This window comes from Mauremys reevesii, linkage group 1 (assembly GCF_016161935.1).
Source record: "Mauremys reevesii isolate NIE-2019 linkage group 1, ASM1616193v1, whole genome shotgun sequence".
In the NCBI taxonomy this organism is placed as follows: domain Eukaryota; kingdom Metazoa; phylum Chordata; order Testudines; family Geoemydidae; genus Mauremys; species Mauremys reevesii.
Window position 1 is genome coordinate 99,278,746 of NC_052623.1, and position 6,370 is coordinate 99,285,115.

General features: G+C 45.8%; 1 non-coding gene across 1 annotated transcript; it reads right to left on the reverse strand.

Annotated features, from left to right (window-relative positions):
• Positions 1–4,499: 4,499 nt before the first annotated feature.
• Positions 4,500–4,572, reverse strand: TRNAF-GAA. Its single transcript has one exon. It is a non-coding gene; the product is annotated as a tRNA-Phe (tRNA).
• Between the last annotated feature and the right edge of the window lie 1,798 nt (positions 4,573–6,370).

Here is a 6,370-nt window from a genome sequence, read left to right on the forward strand (position 1 = left end):
CTCTGACAATTTTTTTGTAAAATACTTAATTAACTTTGGGGGAAAAAAATAAATATGCACCTACACATGTCCAAAGCATTGTAATTTGTTTATTGGTAGCTAGTAAATCTGCTGTGAAAAGTGATACTTGTATGTTTGTTAATATCACTTTTCACAGCAGACTTACTCAGCCCTGGCAAGTTTGGGGAAAAATTAAGCCCTGGATGGAGGGTCAGGGGAGGTAGTAGGAGCCAGGGAGGCAATGGGGAGCTAGAGCCTGAAGCCACACAGCCAGAACCTGGGGCCTGCAGCCAGAGCCCAGGGCTGGAGCCTGAAGTCCCACAGTCAGAGCCTGCTGCCCCACAGCCAAAGCCTGGCACCCTGGTGCCCCGCCACCCCAGGACTGAAGCCCAAAGCCTGAGTCCCACTGCCCCTGGGAAGGCAGGGAACTCACCAGCTGCTCCTCTAATGTTGTGCCCCAGGTGTCTCCAGAGGGGGCAGGGCCCAATCCCTGCTGGCGGACCGAGAAACCAACACCAAAGTGGTGTATCCAGGAGCACTAGGGAGGGGGAGTAGCCACTGCTTTCCCCTGCAGTCTCTTCTCTCCCCCTCTCCCCCGCAATCACAGCCCAGGAGGTTGTGGCCACAAGAAAAGCCCCTGGTGGCCACATTTGAGAAACACTGACCCAGTCACTGTCCAACATTAAAGAGTGTTAAACAAGTCCAGGCTTGGTTATAGAAAGGCCTCGGCCTGCTGAGACCCATTGCAAACACACCATTAAAAATCCTTTGAACCTTTTATTAAAGACACAGAAAAGAAGGCAAAACAGTGATAGCCTTTGAAATGTAAAGTATTAAGTAAACCTCTCGTTTTAACAATCTCCATTGTTCTTTAGCTGGAGAAAGTTTTTAGAAGGAAAAAGACCCCTTGTTTGACAGCCAGCTGGTATTGTTTCTATTGTATTATCATGTTGCACATCAATAGGTATTTGTTCTCCTGTCTGTGCAATATACACCTCTACCCCAATATAACGCAGTCCTTGGGAGCCAATGGCGCTGCTGTTGTCGCTACTGTTAAAGTCTGATCCCGTTTCATCTCAAATGGTGTTTGGGATTCAGCTGGAGCTGGTAGGGTTGGTGATGTCAACTGGATCTCTCTCTCTCTGGTCCGATCTAGTCAGCACATCCCACAGGATTGGGACAAAGAAGGTTTGGGGTCCCAAGAGATGGCAGGAGTGCCAGCCATGATGGTGAAGCTCGCTCCAGTAGCCTCCGTCTGTTCTTCTATATACTTCCCCCTCTCCCACAGCATCTTTTCTTTTAAGGACACAAAAAGGGAGTGGTGGGCAGAACAGTCCATCCCTCATTATTTTGTCCACCAAGTTGGCCTAATAGCTAACACACTAATTGTGGTTCATTAATTTCTGGTTCCACATCTTCTATTTTTAACCAAGCACTATTTCAGCATAGTCCTTGAATTATTTCAACATGGCCTTTTTTTGTTTGTTTGGGCTAATTTAAGCTCTTTGTCTGGTTCTCATCCATTATTAAAAGCATCTTGACTTATTTTCCATCAGCATTTATTATCGGTTACTGTAACATCTTATAAACATTTACATACTTTTTTACAGTTAAGCTCAGCCCAATTATGTTCACGAGCAAATAGAAGGGGAAATAAGGATTGACAAGTGGGATGAATAACAAAAAGCACCTTAGGCCAAAATGATGAATGGTTCATTTAGTGTAAGAAAGCAGCATATGAATGGGTATATGGAAATTAACAAGCATGCCCAGAAAAACAAACCCATGCTGTTTCCTCTCAGAATCATTGATTAATAAAGATAACATTGATAAACAAATGGAGAGTGAAGTCTAAAGTTTCATAAATGGGCTGTTCCAAATCACACTTAACACACAAAACTAGGGTACATTGAAAACTACATTTTCAAACAAAAAATCCAGTCATTATTTGAACTGTTTGAAAATATACTCTCAGTTTTTTAGGCGTGCCTGTGTGCTATTCCCCCTCCAGCATCTCCAGTGTTGCAAGCTCTAGTGATACCCACTGTTCACAAAGAGTTATAGATTCCAAAGCCAGGAGGGACCAGTATGAGATCATCTAGTCTGACCTCCTAGTCTAACACAGGCGATAGGACTTCCCTAGAGCATATCTTAGAAAAACATCCAGTCTTGATTTAAAAATGGTCTGTGATGGAGAATCCATCATAATTCTTGGTACGTTATTCCAATGGTTAATTACTCTCACCATTAAAAATTTTACACCTTATTTCCAGTCTGAATTTGTCTAGCTTCAGCTTCCAGTCACTGGATCCTGTTATATCTTTCCCTGCTAGATTGAAGCCCATTATTAAATATTGTTCCCCAAGCAGCTACTTATAGGCTGTAATCAAATCACCCCTTAAACTTGTCTTTGTTAAGATAAATCGAGTGAATGCTTTAAGTCTCTCATTATACAGCATATTTCTAATCTTTTAATCATTTTTGTGGCTCTTCTCTGAACCCTCTTCAATTTATCAACATCTTTCTTGAACTGTGGGCACCAGAACTAGACACAGTATTCCAGTACTGAATCGAGGTAAAATAACCTCTCTACCCAGGTATCGGTCAGAAAAAAATACAACCACATTCACATAGACCAAGCTGGTCAGGGGTGCACCCCATGCTCTGGTTGTCCCTGGCAACTTGAGCCTGACTGCCAGAAGCTAAGAGTGGATGACAGGAAATGGCTCACTCAATGATTGCCTGTTCTGCTCATTCCCTCTGAAGCACCAGGCACTAACCACAGTCGGAAAACAAGGTACTGGGCTAGATGGATTACTAGTCTGACCCAGGATGGGCTTTCTTATGTTCATCATCAAAGGAGTTCCTCAGGTACAGAGAAAAAAACCTTAATGATTCTAAAAGTAGAAACTTCAGCTAGAGAAGATGTTCTGAATTTACTTCTTAGTAGACGATCCATCTTGAAAAAAGAAAAAGCAAACCAATTAATTTGGAGAAAAATAATGGGAATAGAGGTGGTTGTTGGGAAAGAGAAACCTGGAAAATGGTAATTAGCATGAGTTTGAACGTGGTATGACACAAAGGTAATAAGCAGAACACTGTGGGTGATTTTCCCACAGCCTGTTAGGGTATGTCTACACTGGAACAAAATTCCCAAATGGGCAAAATGAACCCAAGTCACCTCACTTGGACTTGTGAGTCTTGGGTTGCAGGGCTAAAAATTGCAGTGTAAACGTTAAGGCTCAGGCTTGAGGCAAAATAACAGCTGAGAAAGGAAATCCTCACTTGATCTCATTGGAGGATCAAAGGCAACTGAAGAAAGAGTAAACTTGTGGTATGGGGGGGGTTAAAACTTTAGAAATAAATTAGTAAATTACAAACTTACTATGACAACCAAATGCTGTACTACAACACAAAGATGTGATTGCTTAAGCTACTACAGTGCTCCCCAGACTTTTTACCTTGCTTCCCCTTGAGCCAGGGCCAGGATCAGGTCCATGGCTCTAGGAAGGGGGCTGAGGCCAGGGGTAAGAGGGCTAAGGCTGGAACCACAGCTGGGGACAGGGCCAGGGCCAGGGCCAGGAGCTGAGCAGGGTGACACTCTCTCCCTGCCCGCATGAGGGCTGGCCTAGGCATGGCCCCCTAAATGGTCCTCTGTGCCCCCTTGGGGGGTGCACCCCAAAGTTTGGGGACCTCTGAGCTGCTATCATCAATTAATATTTTCAGTGCTTGCTTGCTCTTAAAAATGTAAATTACATAGCACAGTGCCAACAACCTGCACAAACCAGGGTAAATGTCACCGTGCACAGAACAATAAGGGAAGAATTTGTTTGGTAAGGCAAGAAAGTCCAGTCAGAGCGAATTACAGCCGCAAAGGCAGCGGCAACGGGAAGGCCGGTGTGTGCAAGGCTGCACGGTTCTCCCCTCGCCCCGCTGGACGCGGACACACACGCAGCTCTGCGGCCCTAAACCCCGCCGGCCAGGGTGGAGCTGGGGGCTTGGCTGTGCGCGACGCGGAGCGTCAAATACTTCACGGGCTGGAGCCTCCTAGAGCCGCTCCCCGGCCTCGACCGCCGGGGGTTGCCAGCTTGGGTCCATTGATCGCAATGGGCGGTAGGAGCCGAAATACCCTAGAGGATCAGGCGGCGCTGGGCCGCGCTGGGCCTTTAACCCCACAGGCCTGGGGCGGGGCGCTAGCACGGCCCAGCCGGCGGGACACACCCGCCCCGCGGCCGCCCCGGTTCCGGCAGCTTCCCGCCTCTGGGCCCCGGGACACGCGGAGCTCAGCGCGGCCGCTGCCTGCTGCCCCGGGCACTGCGGCGCCTGCCCCTGCTCCCACCCCCGCACCCAGAAATGCCCTTTCCCCGGCCACGGGGAGAACCGCGCCCCGGCCTCCCTGCGCCTGTAGCCGGGGCTGTTCCCCACCCCCGGTTGTGGCTGCCTGCGGGGGCGGGGGAGAGAACCGCGGAGAGTCACGTAGCACAAAAGCAAAACTCATCTGCCGAAACCCGGGATCGAACCAGGGACCTTTAGATCTTCAGTCTAACGCTCTCCCAACTGAGCTATTTCGGCTCATGTTCAGTTGGCTTCAGGGACTCTGTGAAAAGTCATTTCACTGTGGTCAGCATCGCCTTCTAGCTGCTTTATATTTGTTATAAATTGTTCTTTGCTGAGTATTAAATACTCAGTGTGGGGAAAATACAGGGAACTATGCCTTCTCTGCCCTTCAGCAGCTCCTAAACTAGTTAGTGTTTCCCATGTATTAAATTACATAATGAAGTGTTTGTGTAGGCACCCCCCTCTCCACCATCAGCGTGACACACACGCAAGAAAAACCCCACGGAAAGACTTTTTTTTGCACATTCTGAGTGTTTTTGAGATAGACACACTTTATGTAAATAAAACAGATCAGTGCTTGAAATAAAAAAGCTTGCTGCTAAACACATCTATTACCTATCACATAGAATATAGCAAAGACAATATTCACCAAGCCATCCCTGCAAATACATTTTGACTTACTATATACAGATAATTATGATTAATAGCAATATAAAAATCCTTTCATTATACCCCTCTATTTCCAGGTGCATATAATTTGCTGGAGGAAAAAAAAGATCTTTAGCAATAAAAATTTTTGTATTGCTCCTGAGTCCCAAAATACTTGCTTTGATTTTTGGTGTTGTTTAAAGGCTGATCAGGTCTGTATGGCCATTTTGGGAGTTATCAAAACATGAATGAAGTGTGAGGTTTTTTCACAGCACAACACTTTTAATGCCTTTATTTTGCTCCCTGATAACTCAAACAGTAGCAGGTGCATGAGAAGTGGGAGAGAGTTGGCCAGCTTGACAGTGTCCAGCCCCCGACCCTCTGGTCTTAGGAACAAGTAGAGTAGTTTTTCCTTCAACATCTCCAAGGGTTTGATTTATCACCTAATGCTCCAGCTACATCTATGTTCTGGAAGTATAGCTCTGCACAAGTTCCTAGGTTTATTTACAAGTCTAACTCCACATATTTGCAAAAACACAGCTTATTCTCAGTGTATACATTTATTTCAATATATACGATCATTCCAATAATATAAAGTTACAGGGCTTTATGCACATGCATGTGGGAGTAGGTAGAGCTGGAGCAACTCATATTTGGATCTCACATCTCTGTGCTTTCATTTGTGTCAGAGAAAAACAGAGTTCTCACTCTCTGGTTGGGTGCAGTAAGTCAGATACTTTATTCTCTAGGAATTGCATGGAGGGAGAGAGTGCACCAGGACACAGGGTTTCCCCCACGTGGGCAGGTCTCTCTACAGGTAAACAATTAGAGCGAGCATTTATACTTTTTGTTACATACAATAGCGAGCAACACCTGCATTTTGTTTATACATAGGTCAACCTGATATCTTATTTTTCTCACTTCTATTTAGACTATAGTCTTCATTCCATACTTTATCTAACACAAGGTCGCAACAACTTCTCACAGTTTTTTTCCCCACTCGCCTCACACAATCCTCACTTCTACAAGTCTCACGTTATTAGGGTTACAGCTAGCCTGACTCTTGCTCACAGAAGGGACTGTTTGCATTGAAATCCCCTTCAAATCTCTGTCAGTTCTTGCTCTACTTCCACATTTGCAACTCACAGCATTCCAGAAGGATCAGACTGGGAGAGGTTGCACTGTTCATATTTCCGTTGGGTAGAGGGGAAAGATTATCCCCTCACTCTACTCTACCTTCTGTTTGGCTGCTAAGGTTGTTGATTAGCAGGGCCAGCACTCCATCCGGTATCTGGGCGGCACATCTGGGTCCTTGGCAGTAATTCAGTCCCTCATTTCCTCTCTTTCTCTTTGAGCTGCCACCGAATTCCCACTGCTGAGGAAG